A 19,648-nucleotide genomic window follows, 5' to 3' on the forward strand; every position below is an offset into this window, starting at 1 on the left:
TAAGAGCAGAAAAATTGTCATAACGATAGCCACTAGGGGGCGCTATGTCAAGAAAATATTATATATCTCTGTGAAAATTAAGCATATTGACACACAGTTTGCTTCTTTTTATACTCTGCAGAGGGCCTAACAACTTTGTAATTGCAAGTGTTGTCAAAAAATGCTTTGCTTTTTCTCAGTTTCCAAATGTTCAAAATTGAACCTTTTCGAACTAGTCCGTGGAATTTTGCGATATTCCCAAACAGTTGACTTTGTTGGAATCTGCAGAGTCTGTAGGTAAATAATTATCAAAAAAAGTTCAACATTTGGACAAACTTTTGTTGTAATAAAACAATTAATTGAAGCGTGGGGAGCTTTAAACATTCTTTTAGCTATAACTCAAACAAATTAAGTCTAATCAAGACCAACCATGACAGACGTATGTATGGTCCTACCCTGAAGAAGTATGTACAATATGATCAAAATTTACCAAAAGGGGGCGCTACAATTTGACAAAAACTGATTTAATTGGCCTTTTTATGTTATAGCGCCATCTAGGAATGCAGTGGCACGCCAACTTAATTATGACATCTGCTCCTCAGTCTGATCAAGCATGTGAAGTTTTAAAATTTTTGGGGAAAGTGTTTTTGAGTTATAGGTGTATATTAGTGTACACATATTGCAAATATTTGACTTGTGGAATACATGCTAGATCTCTCTTATTGTGAGGGGCCTGTAAGCTACATAGTAATAAAAGTGCAACAATTTTTTCATTCATTCATTATCTGTAACCGCTTATCCAGTTCAGGGTCGCGGTGGGTCCAGAGCCTACCTGGAATCATTGGGCGCAAGGCAACAATTTTTTGATCAGTATTAAAGTTCGGATCCTTAGGATTCAGCTAATACCACATATGTCCATGTTAGGTAAATATCCACATAGGAGTAAACGCTCAAATGTTTCTATATGTGCATTCATCCATCCATCCATCCATTATCTGTAACCGCTTATCCAACTTAGGGTCGCGGGGGGTCCAGAGCCTACCTGGAATCATCGGGCGCAAGGCGGGAATACACCCTGGAGGGGACGCCAGACCTTCACAGGGCAAATATGTGCATTCATGGCAGAGCTAAATATATGTGAAAGTAGTTATTTCTCACCAGCAGATGGCAGTCTAAAACTATACATTGTGCTGTTGAACTACAGTGGCTCTGAGACATTATGCAAAATGCAATGTGGAGCAAAGACCATAAGGCCCAGAAACACCTCCCTTGGCAGCAACATCCAGCAGGTGTGAAATGACTCAGCCAAGGAATTGACACTCTTTGGCCAGATGGTGGCGCTATAGCAAAGGGAAAAGCATTGCGGTCTATATCTCCTACACCGTAAGGCCTATAGATGAAATCTTTTTTTTCCCTTATTCCTTGACTTTAGACAAACTAATTTGCTATTGGATCATTTAGCTCAGCCCACTTAGATTTTGAGCTAATTTGCATAATTTGCAAAACATACTTTTGTCAATAAGTCTATGAATTTTTCACCAAGTCCCTTGAGCTTGGTGCCAAAACGTTCACATGAGTCTGACCCTAGGTAATTATAGAATTAATTGACATTTTGATTCATGATGGCAAATGAACCTCTTCAGCTTATCACAGGTTTTACTTGAACATCTCTAACTCCATACTTTGCTCAAATGGGTTCAAATTTAAGATTCCACTTATAGAAATGCTTTTAAAGGTAGCATGGCAGCGATGTAGGCCTATTGCTTCCAAACAGTCCTGTTAAGCGAGAACCCCGTTAATTGCCGCTTGCGGCTATATTTATTATTATTCTTTTTCTTTTTCTGCCATAAAACGAATCGCACAGCCCAAACCGTAAGGCCTAGACACTTGAGACTTGGTCAATAGGTAGTAGTCGGTCTCGCTACTCAGGCGCAAAATATCAGCCCAATTGGCCTCAAGGGGGCGCTACAGCGAAGGAAAACGCTTTCATTAAAAGATTTTCCACCCCGTGTGGCGTAGAGACGAAATCTATTTTTTCCCTGATTCCTTGGGTCCTGCCGAATCAAAAAGGTACATACAACCACTAAGCTCCGCCTACTTAGATTTTTTGCTATTTTGCATAATTTGCAAAACCTACTTTTGTGTACTCCTCCGTGGATTTTTGTCCAATTTTCTTGAGCTTGGTGTCAAAATGTTCGCAGGAGCCTGTAGTTTAATAATTATCAAAAAAACGTTGAAATTTCGATTCAAGATGGCCGCCATATGCAAATGAACCTCTTCGGCTTATTTTATGTTTTACTTAAAAATCTATAACAAACTCATGGTTTACTCAAATGTGTTTACATTTCATATTCTACTTTCAGACATGATTCTGAGGTAGCTTGTCAAAGGAGAAGCCAATATTCATATAGGGGGCGCTGTAAATGCTTCAAGTTTATATCTCAGCATCCGTAAGGCGGATCAGACCGCCGCTTGGCATGCTGCTTCTATGGGCAAGGCTGTAGAGGGAAAATTAAGGACAACTCGATTCGAGCAAAATTGTGATTGTCATCGACCAATCAGCTGTCATCAGCTGTTTGACAACCTTAACAAGGTCCAATCATCATGGGATTTGACTGGTATGTCCCTGGGAGGCCTCCCTAAGAGCAGAAAAATTGTCATAACGATAGCCACTAGGGGGCGCTATATCAAGAAAATATTATATATCTCTGTGAAAATTAAGCATATTGACACGCAGTTTGCTTCTTTTTATACTCTGCAGAGGGCCTAACAACTTTGTATTTGCAAGTGTTGTCAAAAAATGCTTTGCTTTTTCTCAGTTTCCAAATGTTCAAAATTGAAGCTTTTCAAACTAGTCCGTGGAATTTTGCGATATTCACAAACAGTTGACCTTGTTGGAATCTGCAGAGTCTGTAGGTAAATAATTATCAAAAAAAGTTCAACATTTGGACAAACTTTTGTTGTAATAAAACAATTAATTGAAGTGTGGGGAGCTTTAAACATTCTTTTAGCTATAACTCAAACAAATTAAGTCCAATCAAGACCAAACGTGACAGAAGTATGTATGGTCTTGTCCTGAAGACGTATGTACAATATGATCAAAATTTACCAAAAGGGGGCGCTACAATTGGACAAAAACTGATTAAATGGGCTTTTTTATGTTATAGCGCCATCTAGGAACGCAGTGGCACCCCAACTTAATTATGACATCTGGTCCTCAGTCTGATCAAGTATGTGACGTTTTAAAATTTTTGGGGAAAGCATTTTTGAGTTATAGGTGTATATTAGTGTACACATATAGCTTATATTTGACTTGAGGAATACATGCTAGATCTGTGTTATTGGGAGTGGCCTGTAAGCTACATAGTAATAAAAGTGCAACAATTTTTTGTTAAAGTTCAGATCCTTAGGATTCAGCTGATACCGTACATGCCCATGTTAGGTAAATATCCACATAGGAGTACATGCTTAAATCTTTCTGTATGTGCTTTCATGGCTGATCTAAAAATATGGGAAAGTAGTCATTTCTCACCAGCAGATGGCAGTCTAAGACTATACATTGTGCTGTTGAACTACAGTGGCTCTGAGACATTATGCAAAATGCAATGTGGAGCAAAGACCATAAGGCCCAGAAACACCTCCCTTGGCAGCAAGGTCCAGCAGGTGTAAAATGACTCAGCCAAGGAAAATGACATTCTTTGGCCAGATGGTGGCGCTATAGCAAAGGGAAAAGCATTGAGGTCTATATCTCCTACACCGTAAGGCCTAGAGATGAAATCTTTTTGTCCCTTATTCCTTGGCTTAAGACAAACTAATTTGCTGTTGGATCATAAAGCTCAGCCCACTTAGATTTTGAGCTAATTTGCATAATTTGCAAAACATACTTTTGTCAATAAGTCTATGAATTTTTCACCAAGTCCCTTGAGCTTGGTGCCAAAACGTTCACATGAGTCTGACCCTAGGTAATTATAGAATTAATTGACATTTTGATTCATGATGGCAAATGAACCTCTTCAGCTTATCACAGGTTTTACTTGAACATCTCTAACTCCATACTTTGCTCAAATGGGTTCAAATTTAAGATTCCACTTATAGAAATGCTTTTAAAGGTAGCATGGCAGCGATGTAGGCCTATTGCTTCCAAACAGGCCTGTTAAGCGAGAACCCCGTTAATTGCCGCTTGCGGCTATATTTATTATTATTCTTTTTCTTTTTCTGCCATAAAACGAATCGCACAGCCCAAACCGTAAGGCCTAGACACTTGAGACTTGGTCAATAGGTAGTAGTCGGTCTCGCTACTCAGGCGCAAAATATCAGCCCAATTGGCCTCAAGGGGGCGCTACAGCGAAGGAAAACGCTTTCATTAAAAGATTTTCCACCCCGTGTGGCGTAGAGACGAAATCTTTTTTTTCCCTGATTCCTTGGGTCCTGCCGAATCAAAAAGGTACATACAACCACTAAGCTCCGCCTACTTAGATTTTTTGCTATTTTGCATAATTTGCAAAACCTACTTTTGTGTACTCCTCCGTGGATTTTTGTCCAATTTTCTTGAGCTTGGTGTCAAAATGTTCGCAGGAGCCTGTAGTTTAATAATTATCAAAAAAACGTTGAAATTTCGATTCAAGATGGCCGCCATATGCAAATGAACCTCTTCGGCTTATTTTATGTTTTACTTAAAAATCTATAACAAACTCATGGTTTACTCAAATGTGTTTACATTTCATATTCTACTTTCAGACATGATTCTGAGGTAGCTTGTCAAAGGAGAAGCCAATATTCATATAAGGGGCGCTGTAAATGCTTCAAGTTTATATCTCAGCATCCGTAAGGCGGATCGGACCGCCGCTTGGCATGCTGCTTCTATGGGCAAGGCTGTAGAGGGAAAATTAAGGACAACTGGATTCGAGCAAAATTGTGATTGTCATCGACCAATCAGCTGTCATCAGCTGTTTGACAACCTTAACAAGGTCCAATCATCATGGGATTTGACTGGTATGTCCCTGGGAGGCCTCCCTAAGAGCAGAAAAATTGTCATAACGATAGCCACTAGGGGGCGCTATGTCAAGAAAATATTATATATCTCTGTGAAAATTAAGCATATTGACACACAGTTTGCTTCTTTTTATACTCTGCAGAGGGCCTAACAACTTTGTAATTGCAAGTGTTGTCAAAAAATGCTTTGCTTTTTCTCAGTTTCCAAATGTTCAAAATTGAACCTTTTCGAACTAGTCCGTGGAATTTTGCGATATTCCCAAACAGTTGACTTTGTTGGAATCTGCAGAGTCTGTAGGTAAATAATTATCAAAAAAAGTTCAACATTTGGACAAACTTTTGTTGTAATAAAACAATTAATTGAAGCGTGGGGAGCTTTAAACATTCTTTTAGCTATAACTCAAACAAATTAAGTCTAATCAAGACCAACCATGACAGACGTATGTATGGTCCTACCCTGAAGAAGTATGTACAATATGATCAAAATTTACCAAAAGGGGGCGCTACAATTTGACAAAAACTGATTTAATTGGCCTTTTTATGTTATAGCGCCATCTAGGAATGCAGTGGCACGCCAACTTAATTATGACATCTGCTCCTCAGTCTGATCAAGCATGTGAAGTTTTAAAATTTTTGGGGAAAGTGTTTTTGAGTTATAGGTGTATATTAGTGTACACATATTGCAAATATTTGACTTGTGGAATACATGCTAGATCTCTCTTATTGTGAGGGGCCTGTAAGCTACATAGTAATAAAAGTGCAACAATTTTTTCATTCATTCATTATCTGTAACCGCTTATCCAGTTCAGGGTCGCGGTGGGTCCAGAGCCTACCTGGAATCATTGGGCGCAAGGCAACAATTTTTTGATCAGTATTAAAGTTCGGATCCTTAGGATTCAGCTAATACCACATATGTCCATGTTAGGTAAATATCCACATAGGAGTAAACGCTCAAATGTTTCTATATGTGCATTCATCCATCCATCCATCCATTATCTGTAACCGCTTATCCAACTTAGGGTCGCGGGGGGTCCAGAGCCTACCTGGAATCATCGGGCGCAAGGCGGGAATACACCCTGGAGGGGACGCCAGACCTTCACAGGGCAAATATGTGCATTCATGGCAGAGCTAAATATATGTGAAAGTAGTTATTTCTCACCAGCAGATGGCAGTCTAAAACTATACATTGTGCTGTTGAACTACAGTGGCTCTGAGACATTATGCAAAATGCAATGTGGAGCAAAGACCATAAGGCCCAGAAACACCTCCCTTGGCAGCAACATCCAGCAGGTGTGAAATGACTCAGCCAAGGAATTGACACTCTTTGGCCAGATGGTGGCGCTATAGCAAAGGGAAAAGCATTGCGGTCTATATCTCCTACACCGTAAGGCCTATAGATGAAATCTTTTTTTTCCCTTATTCCTTGACTTTAGACAAACTAATTTGCTATTGGATCATTTAGCTCAGCCCACTTAGATTTTGAGCTAATTTGCATAATTTGCAAAACATACTTTTGTCAATAAGTCTATGAATTTTTCACCAAGTCCCTTGAGCTTGGTGCCAAAACGTTCACATGAGTCTGACCCTAGGTAATTATAGAATTAATTGACATTTTGATTCATGATGGCAAATGAACCTCTTCAGCTTATCACAGGTTTTACTTGAACATCTCTAACTCCATACTTTGCTCAAATGGGTTCAAATTTAAGATTCCACTTATAGAAATGCTTTTAAAGGTAGCATGGCAGCGATGTAGGCCTATTGCTTCCAAACAGTCCTGTTAAGCGAGAACCCCGTTAATTGCCGCTTGCGGCTATATTTATTATTATTCTTTTTCTTTTTCTGCCATAAAACGAATCGCACAGCCCAAACCGTAAGGCCTAGACACTTGAGACTTGGTCAATAGGTAGTAGTCGGTCTCGCTACTCAGGCGCAAAATATCAGCCCAATTGGCCTCAAGGGGGCGCTACAGCGAAGGAAAACGCTTTCATTAAAAGATTTTCCACCCCGTGTGGCGTAGAGACGAAATCTTTTTTTTCCCTGATTCCTTGGGTCCTGCCGAATCAAAAAGGTACATACAACCACTAAGCTCCGCCTACTTAGATTTTTTGCTATTTTGCATAATTTGCAAAACCTACTTTTGTGTACTCCTCCGTGGATTTTTGTCCAATTTTCTTGAGCTTGGTGTCAAAATGTTCGCAGGAGCCTGTAGTTTAATAATTATCAAAAAAACGTTGAAATTTCGATTCAAGATGGCCGCCATATGCAAATGAACCTCTTCGGCTTATTTTATGTTTTACTTAAAAATCTATAACAAACTCATGGTTTACTCAAATGTGTTTACATTTCATATTCTACTTTCAGACATGATTCTGAGGTAGCTTGTCAAAGGAGAAGCCAATATTCATATAAGGGGCGCTGTAAATGCTTCAAGTTTATATCTCAGCATCCGTAAGGCGGATCGGACCGCCGCTTGGCATGCTGCTTCTATGGGCAAGGCTGTAGAGGGAAAATTAAGGACAACTGGATTCGAGCAAAATTGTGATTGTCATCGACCAATCAGCTGTCATCAGCTGTTTGACAACCTTAACAAGGTCCAATCATCATGGGATTTGACTGGTATGTCCCTGGGAGGCCTCCCTAAGAGCAGAAAAATTGTCATAACGATAGCCACTAGGGGGCGCTATGTCAAGAAAATATTATATATCTCTGTGAAAATTAAGCATATTGACACACAGTTTGCTTCTTTTTATACTCTGCAGAGGGCCTAACAACTTTGTAATTGCAAGTGTTGTCAAAAAATGCTTTGCTTTTTCTCAGTTTCCAAATGTTCAAAATTGAACCTTTTCGAACTAGTCCGTGGAATTTTGCGATATTCCCAAACAGTTGACTTTGTTGGAATCTGCAGAGTCTGTAGGTAAATAATTATCAAAAAAAGTTCAACATTTGGACAAACTTTTGTTGTAATAAAACAATTAATTGAAGCGTGGGGAGCTTTAAACATTCTTTTAGCTATAACTCAAACAAATTAAGTCTAATCAAGACCAACCATGACAGACGTATGTATGGTCCTACCCTGAAGAAGTATGTACAATATGATCAAAATTTACCAAAAGGGGGCGCTACAATTTGACAAAAACTGATTTAATTGGCCTTTTTATGTTATAGCGCCATCTAGGAATGCAGTGGCACGCCAACTTAATTATGACATCTGCTCCTCAGTCTGATCAAGCATGTGAAGTTTTAAAATTTTTGGGGAAAGTGTTTTTGAGTTATAGGTGTATATTAGTGTACACATATTGCAAATATTTGACTTGTGGAATACATGCTAGATCTCTCTTATTGTGAGGGGCCTGTAAGCTACATAGTAATAAAAGTGCAACAATTTTTTCATTCATTCATTATCTGTAACCGCTTATCCAGTTCAGGGTCGCGGTGGGTCCAGAGCCTACCTGGAATCATTGGGCGCAAGGCAACAATTTTTTGATCAGTATTAAAGTTCGGATCCTTAGGATTCAGCTAATACCACATATGTCCATGTTAGGTAAATATCCACATAGGAGTAAACGCTCAAATGTTTCTATATGTGCATTCATCCATCCATCCATCCATTATCTGTAACCGCTTATCCAACTTAGGGTCGCGGGGGGTCCAGAGCCTACCTGGAATCATCGGGCGCAAGGCGGGAATACACCCTGGAGGGGACGCCAGACCTTCACAGGGCAAATATGTGCATTCATGGCAGAGCTAAATATATGTGAAAGTAGTTATTTCTCACCAGCAGATGGCAGTCTAAAACTATACATTGTGCTGTTGAACTACAGTGGCTCTGAGACATTATGCAAAATGCAATGTGGAGCAAAGACCATAAGGCCCAGAAACACCTCCCTTGGCAGCAACATCCAGCAGGTGTGAAATGACTCAGCCAAGGAATTGACACTCTTTGGCCAGATGGTGGCGCTATAGCAAAGGGAAAAGCATTGCGGTCTATATCTCCTACACCGTAAGGCCTATAGATGAAATCTTTTTTTTCCCTTATTCCTTGACTTTAGACAAACTAATTTGCTATTGGATCATTTAGCTCAGCCCACTTAGATTTTGAGCTAATTTGCATAATTTGCAAAATATACTTTTGTCAATAAGTCTTTGAATTTTTGACCAATTCCCTTGAGCTTGGTGCCAAAACGTTCACGAGTCTGACCCTAGGTAATTATAGAACGAATGTTGACATTCTGATTCAAGATGGCCGCCATATGCAAATGAACCTCTTCAGCTTATCACAGGTTATACTTGAACATCTCTAACTCCTTCATACTTTGCTCAAATGGGTTCAAATTTCAGATTCTACTTATAGAAATGCTTTTAAAGGTAGCATGTCAGCGATGTAGGCCTATTGCTTCCAAACAGGCCTGTTAAGCGAGAACCCCGTTAATTGCCGCTTGCGGCTATATTTATTATTATTCTTTTTCTTTTTCTGCCATAAAACGAATCGCACAGCCCAAACCGTAAGGCCTAGACACTTGAGACTTGGTCAATAGGTAGTAGTCGGTCTCGCTACTCAGGCGCAAAATATCAGCCCAATTGGCCTCAAGGGGGCGCTACAGCGAAGGAAAACGCTTTCATTAAAAGATTTTCTACCCCGTGTGGCGTAGAGACGAAATCTTTTTTTTCCCTGATTCCTTGGGTCCTGCCGAATCAAAAAGGTACATACAACCACTAAGCTCCGCCTACTTAGATTTTTTGCTATTTTGCATAATTTGCAAAACCTACTTTTGTGTACTCCTCCGTGGATTTTTGTCCAATTTTCTTGAGCTTGGTGTCAAAATGTTCGCAGGAGCCTGTAGTTTAATAATTATCAAAAAAACGTTGAAATTTCGATTCAAGATGGCCGCCATATGCAAATGAACCTCTTCGGCTTATTTTATGTTTTACTTAAAAATCTATAACAAACTCATGGTTTACTCAAATGTGTTTACATTTCATATTCTACTTTCAGACATGATTCTGAGGTAGCTTGTCAAAGGAGAAGCCAATATTCATATAGGGGGCGCTGTAAATGCTTCAAGTTTATATCTCAGCATCCGTAAGGCGGATCAGACCGCCGCTTGGCATGCTGCTTCTATGGGCAAGGCTGTAGAGGGAAAATTAAGGACAACTCGATTCGAGCAAAATTGTGATTGTCATCGACCAATCAGCTGTCATCAGCTGTTTGACAACCTTAACAAGGTCCAATCATCATGGGATTTGACTGGTATGTCCCTGGGAGGCCTCCCTAAGAGCAGAAAAATTGTCATAACGATAGCCACTAGGGGGCGCTATATCAAGAAAATATTATATATCTCTGTGAAAATTAAGCATATTGACACGCAGTTTGCTTCTTTTTATACTCTGCAGAGGGCCTAACAACTTTGTAATTGCAAGTGTTGTCAAAAAATGCTTTGCTTTTTCTCAGTTTCCAAATGTTCAAAATTGAAGCTTTTCAAACTAGTCCGTGGAATTTTGCGATATTCACAAACAGTTGACCTTGTTGGAATCTGCAGAGTCTGTAGGTAAATAATTATCAAAAAAAGTTCAACATTTGGACAAACTTTTGTTGTAATAAAACAATTAATTGAAGTGTGGGGAGCTTTAAACATTCTTTTAGCTATAACTCAAACAAATTAAGTCCAATCAAGACCAAACGTGACAGAAGTATGTATGGTCTTGTCCTGAAGACGTATGTACAATATGATCAAAATTTACCAAAAGGGGGCGCTACAATTGGACAAAAACTGATTAAATGGGCTTTTTTATGTTATAGCGCCATCTAGGAACGCAGTGGCACCCCAACTTAATTATGACATCTGGTCCTCAGTCTGATCAAGTATGTGACGTTTTAAAATTTTTGGGGAAAGCATTTTTGAGTTATAGGTGTATATTAGTGTACACATATAGCTTATATTTGACTTGAGGAATACATGCTAGATCTGTGTTATTGGGAGTGGCCTGTAAGCTACATAGTAATAAAAGTGCAACAATTTTTTGTTAAAGTTCAGATCCTTAGGATTCAGCTGATACCGTACATGCCCATGTTAGGTAAATATCCACATAGGAGTACATGCTTAAATCTTTCTGTATGTGCTTTCATGGCTGATCTAAAAATATGGGAAAGTAGTCATTTCTCACCAGCAGATGGCAGTCTAAGACTATACATTGTGCTGTTGAACTACAGTGGCTCTGAGACATTATGCAAAATGCAATGTGGAGCAAAGACCATAAGGCCCAGAAACACCTCCCTTGGCAGCAAGGTCCAGCAGGTGTAAAATGACTCAGCCAAGGAAAATGACATTCTTTGGCCAGATGGTGGCGCTATAGCAAAGGGAAAAGCATTGAGGTCTATATCTCCTACACCGTAAGGCCTAGAGATGAAATCTTTTTGTCCCTTATTCCTTGGCTTAAGACAAACTAATTTGCTGTTGGATCATAAAGCTCAGCCCACTTAGATTTTGAGCTAATTTGCATAATTTGCAAAACATACTTTTGTCAATAAGTCTATGAATTTTTCACCAAGTCCCTTGAGCTTGGTGCCAAAACGTTCACATGAGTCTGACCCTAGGTAATTATAGAATTAATTGACATTTTGATTCATGATGGCAAATGAACCTCTTCAGCTTATCACAGGTTTTACTTGAACATCTCTAACTCCATACTTTGCTCAAATGGGTTCAAATTTAAGATTCCACTTATAGAAATGCTTTTAAAGGTAGCATGGCAGCGATGTAGGCCTATTGCTTCCAAACAGGCCTGTTAAGCGAGAACCCCGTTAATTGCCGCTTGCGGCTATATTTATTATTATTCTTTTTCTTTTTCTGCCATAAAACGAATCGCACAGCCCAAACCGTAAGGCCTAGACACTTGAGACTTGGTCAATAGGTAGTAGTCGGTCTCGCTACTCAGGCGCAAAATATCAGCCCAATTGGCCTCAAGGGGGCGCTACAGCGAAGGAAAACGCTTTCATTAAAAGATTTTCCACCCCGTGTGGCGTAGAGACGAAATCTTTTTTTTCCCTGATTCCTTGGGTCCTGCCGAATCAAAAAGGTACATACAACCACTAAGCTCCGCCTACTTAGATTTTTTGCTATTTTGCATAATTTGCAAAACCTACTTTTGTGTACTCCTCCGTGGATTTTTGTCCAATTTTCTTGAGCTTGGTGTCAAAATGTTCGCAGGAGCCTGTAGTTTAATAATTATCAAAAAAACGTTGAAATTTCGATTCAAGATGGCCGCCATATGCAAATGAACCTCTTCGGCTTATTTTATGTTTTACTTAAAAATCTATAACAAACTCATGGTTTACTCAAATGTGTTTACATTTCATATTCTACTTTCAGACATGATTCTGAGGTAGCTTGTCAAAGGAGAAGCCAATATTCATATAGGGGGCGCTGTAAATGCTTCAAGTTTATATCTCAGCATCCGTAAGGCGGATCAGACCGCCGCTTGGCATGCTGCTTCTATGGGCAAGGCTGTAGAGGGAAAATTAAGGACAACTCGATTCGAGCAAAATTGTGATTGTCATCGACCAATCAGCTGTCATCAGCTGTTTGACAACCTTAACAAGGTCCAATCATCATGGGATTTGACTGGTATGTCCCTGGGAGGCCTCCCTAAGAGCAGAAAAATTGTCATAACGATAGCCACTAGGGGGCGCTATATCAAGAAAATATTATATATCTCTGTGAAAATTAAGCATATTGACACGCAGTTTGCTTCTTTTTATACTCTGCAGAGGGCCTAACAACTTTGTAATTGCAAGTGTTGTCAAAAAATGCTTTGCTTTTTCTCAGTTTCCAAATGTTCAAAATTGAAGCTTTTCAAACTAGTCCGTGGAATTTTGCGATATTCACAAACAGTTGACCTTGTTGGAATCTGCAGAGTCTGTAGGTAAATAATTATCAAAAAAAGTTCAACATTTGGACAAACTTTTGTTGTAATAAAACAATTAATTGAAGTGTGGGGAGCTTTAAACATTCTTTTAGCTATAACTCAAACAAATTAAGTCCAATCAAGACCAAACGTGACAGAAGTATGTATGGTCTTGTCCTGAAGACGTATGTACAATATGATCAAAATTTACCAAAAGGGGGCGCTACAATTGGACAAAAACTGATTAAATGGGCTTTTTTATGTTATAGCGCCATCTAGGAACGCAGTGGCACCCCAACTTAATTATGACATCTGGTCCTCAGTCTGATCAAGTATGTGACGTTTTAAAATTTTTGGGGAAAGCATTTTTGAGTTATAGGTGTATATTAGTGTACACATATAGCTTATATTTGACTTGAGGAATACATGCTAGATCTGTGTTATTGGGAGTGGCCTGTAAGCTACATAGTAATAAAAGTGCAACAATTTTTTGTTAAAGTTCAGATCCTTAGGATTCAGCTGATACCGTACATGCCCATGTTAGGTAAATATCCACATAGGAGTACATGCTTAAATCTTTCTGTATGTGCTTTCATGGCTGATCTAAAAATATGGGAAAGTAGTCATTTCTCACCAGCAGATGGCAGTCTAAGACTATACATTGTGCTGTTGAACTACAGTGGCTCTGAGACATTATGCAAAATGCAATGTGGAGCAAAGACCATAAGGCCCAGAAACACCTCCCTTGGCAGCAAGGTCCAGCAGGTGTAAAATGACTCAGCCAAGGAAAATGACATTCTTTGGCCAGATGGTGGCGCTATAGCAAAGGGAAAAGCATTGAGGTCTATATCTCCTACACCGTAAGGCCTAGAGATGAAATCTTTTTGTCCCTTATTCCTTGGCTTAAGACAAACTAATTTGCTGTTGGATCATAAAGCTCAGCCCACTTAGATTTTGAGCTAATTTGCATAATTTGCAAAACATACTTTTGTCAATAAGTCTATGAATTTTTCACCAAGTCCCTTGAGCTTGGTGCCAAAACGTTCACATGAGTCTGACCCTAGGTAATTATAGAATTAATTGACATTTTGATTCATGATGGCAAATGAACCTCTTCAGCTTATCACAGGTTTTACTTGAACATCTCTAACTCCATACTTTGCTCAAATGGGTTCAAATTTAAGATTCCACTTATAGAAATGCTTTTAAAGGTAGCATGGCAGCGATGTAGGCCTATTGCTTCCAAACAGGCCTGTTAAGCGAGAACCCCGTTAATTGCCGCTTGCGGCTATATTTATTATTATTCTTTTTCTTTTTCTGCCATAAAACGAATCGCACAGCCCAAACCGTAAGGCCTAGACACTTGAGACTTGGTCAATAGGTAGTAGTCGGTCTCGCTACTCAGGCGCAAAATATCAGCCCAATTGGCCTCAAGGGGGCGCTACAGCGAAGGAAAACGCTTTCATTAAAAGATTTTCCACCCCGTGTGGCGTAGAGACGAAATCTTTTTTTTCCCTGATTCCTTGGGTCCTGCCGAATCAAAAAGGTACATACAACCACTAAGCTCCGCCTACTTAGATTTTTTGCTATTTTGCATAATTTGCAAAACCTACTTTTGTGTACTCCTCCGTGGATTTTTGTCCAATTTTCTTGAGCTTGGTGTCAAAATGTTCGCAGGAGCCTGTAGTTTAATAATTATCAAAAAAACGTTGAAATTTCGATTCAAGATGGCCGCCATATGCAAATGAACCTCTTCGGCTTATTTTATGTTTTACTTAAAAATCTATAACAAACTCATGGTTTACTCAAATGTGTTTACATTTCATATTCTACTTTCAGACATGATTCTGAGGTAGCTTGTCAAAGGAGAAGCCAATATTCATATAGGGGGCGCTGTAAATGCTTCAAGTTTATATCTCAGCATCCGTAAGGCGGATCAGACCGCCGCTTGGCATGCTGCTTCTATGGGCAAGGCTGTAGAGGGAAAATTAAGGACAACTCGATTCGAGCAAAATTGTGATTGTCATCGACCAATCAGCTGTCATCAGCTGTTTGACAACCTTAACAAGGTCCAATCATCATGGGATTTGACTGGTATGTCCCTGGGAGGCCTCCCTAAGAGCAGAAAAATTGTCATAACGATAGCCACTAGGGGGCGCTATATCAAGAAAATATTATATATCTCTGTGAAAATTAAGCATATTGACACGCAGTTTGCTTCTTTTTATACTCTGCAGAGGGCCTAACAACTTTGTAATTGCAAGTGTTGTCAAAAAATGCTTTGCTTTTTCTCAGTTTCCAAATGTTCAAAATTGAACCTTTTCGAACTAGTCCGTGGAATTTTGCGATATTCCCAAACAGTTGACTTTGTTGGAATCTGCAGAGTCTGTAGGTAAATAATTATCAAAAAAAGTTCAACATTTGGACAAACTTTTGTTGTAATAAAACAATTAATTGAAGCGTGGGGAGCTTTAAACATTCTTTTAGCTATAACTCAAACAAATTAAGTCTAATCAAGACCAACCATGACAGACGTATGTATGGTCCTACCCTGAAGAAGTATGTACAATATGATCAAAATTTACCAAAAGGGGGCGCTACAATTTGACAAAAACTGATTTAATTGGCCTTTTTATGTTATAGCGCCATCTAGGAATGCAGTGGCACGCCAACTTAATTATGACATCTGCTCCTCAGTCTGATCAAGCATGTGAAGTTTTAAAATTTTTGGGGAAAGTGTTTTTGAGTTATAGGTGTATATTAGTGTACACATATTGCAAATATTTGACTTGTGGAATACATGCTAGATCTCTCTTATTGTGAGGGGCCTGTAAGCTACATAGTAATAAAAGTGCAACAATTTTTTCATTCATTCATTATCTGTAACCGCTTATCCAGTTCAGGGTCGCGGTGGGTCCAGAGCCTACCTGGAATCATTGGGCGCAAGGCAACAATTTTTTGATCAGTATTAAAGTTCGGATCCTTAGGATTCAGCTAATACCACATATGTCCATGTTAGGTAAATATCCACATAGGAGTAAACGCTCAAATGTTTCTATATGTGCATTCATCCATCCATCCATCCATTATCTGTAACCGCTTATCCAACTTAGGGTCGCGGGGGGTCCAGAGCCTACCTGGAATCATCGGGCGCAAGGCGGGAATACACCCTGGAGGGGACGCCAGACCTTCACAGGGCAAATATGTGCATTCATGGCAGAGCTAAATATATGTGAAAGTAGTTATTTCTCACCAGCAGATGGCAGTCTAAAACTATACATTGTGCTGTTGAACTACAGTGGCTCTGAGACATTATGCAAAATGCAATGTGGAGCAAAGACCATAAGGCCCAGAAACACCTCCCTTGGCAGCAACATCCAGCAGGTGTGAAATGACTCAGCCAAGGAATTGACACTCTTTGGCCAGATGGTGGCGCTATAGCAAAGGGAAAAGCATTGCGGTCTATATCTCCTACACCGTAAGGCCTATAGATGAAATCTTTTTTTTCCCTTATTCCTTGACTTTAGACAAACTAATTTGCTATTGGATCATTTAGCTCAGCCCACTTAGATTTTGAGCTAATTTGCATAATTTGCAAAACATACTTTTGTCAATAAGTCTATGAATTTTTCACCAAGTCCCTTGAGCTTGGTGCCAAAACGTTCACATGAGTCTGACCCTAGGTAATTATAGAATTAATTGACATTTTGATTCATGATGGCAAATGAACCTCTTCAGCTTATCACAGGTTTTACTTGAACATCTCTAACTCCATACTTTGCTCAAATGGGTTCAAATTTAAGATTCCACTTATAGAAATGCTTTTAAAGGTAGCATGGCAGCGATGTAGGCCTATTGCTTCCAAACAGTCCTGTTAAGCGAGAACCCCGTTAATTGCCGCTTGCGGCTATATTTATTATTATTCTTTTTCTTTTTCTGCCATAAAACGAATCGCACAGCCCAAACCGTAAGGCCTAGACACTTGAGACTTGGTCAATAGGTAGTAGTCGGTCTCGCTACTCAGGCGCAAAATATCAGCCCAATTGGCCTCAAGGGGGCGCTACAGCGAAGGAAAACGCTTTCATTAAAAGATTTTCCACCCCGTGTGGCGTAGAGACGAAATCTTTTTTTTCCCTGATTCCTTGGGTCCTGCCGAATCAAAAAGGTACATACAACCACTAAGCTCCGCCTACTTAGATTTTTTGCTATTTTGCATAATTTGCAAAACCTACTTTTGTGTACTCCTCCGTGGATTTTTGTCCAATTTTCTTGAGCTTGGTGTCAAAATGTTCGCAGGAGCCTGTAGTTTAATAATTATCAAAAAAACGTTGAAATTTCGATTCAAGATGGCCGCCATATGCAAATGAACCTCTTCGGCTTATTTTATGTTTTACTTAAAAATCTATAACAAACTCATGGTTTACTCAAATGTGTTTACATTTCATATTCTACTTTCAGACATGATTCTGAGGTAGCTTGTCAAAGGAGAAGCCAATATTCATATAAGGGGCGCTGTAAATGCTTCAAGTTTATATCTCAGCATCCGTAAGGCGGATCGGACCGCCGCTTGGCATGCTGCTTCTATGGGCAAGGCTGTAGAGGGAAAATTAAGGACAACTGGATTCGAGCAAAATTGTGATTGTCATCGACCAATCAGCTGTCATCAGCTGTTTGACAACCTTAACAAGGTCCAATCATCATGGGATTTGACTGGTATGTCCCTGGGAGGCCTCCCTAAGAGCAGAAAAATTGTCATAACGATAGCCACTAGGGGGCGCTATGTCAAGAAAATATTATATATCTCTGTGAAAATTAAGCATATTGACACACAGTTTGCTTCTTTTTATACTCTGCAGAGGGCCTAACAACTTTGTAATTGCAAGTGTTGTCAAAAAATGCTTTGCTTTTTCTCAGTTTCCAAATGTTCAAAATTGAACCTTTTCGAACTAGTCCGTGGAATTTTGCGATATTCCCAAACAGTTGACTTTGTTGGAATCTGCAGAGTCTGTAGGTAAATAATTATCAAAAAAAGTTCAACATTTGGACAAACTTTTGTTGTAATAAAACAATTAATTGAAGCGTGGGGAGCTTTAAACATTCTTTTAGCTATAACTCAAACAAATTAAGTCTAATCAAGACCAACCATGACAGACGTATGTATGGTCCTACCCTGAAGAAGTATGTACAATATGATCAAAATTTACCAAAAGGGGGCGCTACAATTTGACAAAAACTGATTTAATTGGCCTTTTTATGTTATAGCGCCATCTAGGAATGCAGTGGCACGCCAACTTAATTATGACATCTGCTCCTCAGTCTGATCAAGCATGTGAAGTTTTAAAATTTTTGGGGAAAGTGTTTTTGAGTTATAGGTGTATATTAGTGTACACATATTGCAAATATTTGACTTGTGGAATACATGCTAGATCTCTCTTATTGTGAGGGGCCTGTAAGCTACATAGTAATAAAAGTGCAACAATTTTTTCATTCATTCATTATCTGTAACCGCTTATCCAGTTCAGGGTCGCGGTGGGTCCAGAGCCTACCTGGAATCATTGGGCGCAAGGCAACAATTTTTTGATCAGTATTAAAGTTCGGATCCTTAGGATTCAGCTAATACCACATATGTCCATGTTAGGTAAATATCCACATAGGAGTAAACGCTCAAATGTTTCTATATGTGCATTCATCCATCCATCCATCCATTATCTGTAACCGCTTATCCAACTTAGGGTCGCGGGGGGTCCAGAGCCTACCTGGAATCATCGGGCGCAAGGCGGGAATACACCCTGGAGGGGACGCCAGACCTTCACAGGGCAAATATGTGCATTCATGGCAGAGCTAAATATATGTGAAAGTAGTTATTTCTCACCAGCAGATGGCAGTCTAAAACTATACATTGTGCTGTTGAACTACAGTGGCTCTGAGACATTATGCAAAATGCAATGTGGAGCAAAGACCATAAGGCCCAGAAACACCTCCCTTGGCAGCAACATCCAGCAGGTGTGAAATGACTCAGCCAAGGAATTGACACTCTTTGGCCAGATGGTGGCGCTATAGCAAAGGGAAAAGCATTGCGGTCTATATCTCCTACACCGTAAGGCCTATAGATGAAATCTTTTTTTTCCCTTATTCCTTGACTTTAGACAAACTAATTTGCTATTGGATCATTTAGCTCAGCCCACTTAGATTTTGAGCTAATTTGCATAATTTGCAAAATATACTTTTGTCAATAAGTCTTTGAATTTTTGACCAATTCCCTTGAGCTTGGTGCCAAAACGTTCACGAGTCTGACCCTAGGTAATTATAGAACGAATGTTGACATTCTGATTCAAGATGGCCGCCATATGCAAATGAACCTCTTCAGCTTATCACAGGTTATACTTGAACATCTCTAACTCCTTCATACTTTGCTCAAATGGGTTCAAATTTCAGATTCTACTTATAGAAATGCTTTTAAAGGTAGCATGTCAGCGATGTAGGCCTATTGCTTCCAAACAGGCCTGTTAAGCGAGAACCCCGTTAATTGCCGCTTGCGGCTATATTTATTATTATTCTTTTTCTTTTTCTGCCATAAAACGAATCGCACAGCCCAAACCGTAAGGCCTAGACACTTGAGACTTGGTCAATAGGTAGTAGTCGGTCTCGCTACTCAGGCGCAAAATATCAGCCCAATTGGCCTCAAGGGGGCGCTACAGCGAAGGAAAACGCTTTCATTAAAAGATTTTCTACCCCGTGTGGCGTAGAGACGAAATCTTTTTTTTCCCTGATT

This window comes from Hoplias malabaricus, chromosome Y (assembly GCF_029633855.1).
Source record: "Hoplias malabaricus isolate fHopMal1 chromosome Y, fHopMal1.hap1, whole genome shotgun sequence".
NCBI lineage: Eukaryota > Metazoa > Chordata > Actinopteri > Characiformes > Erythrinidae > Hoplias > Hoplias malabaricus.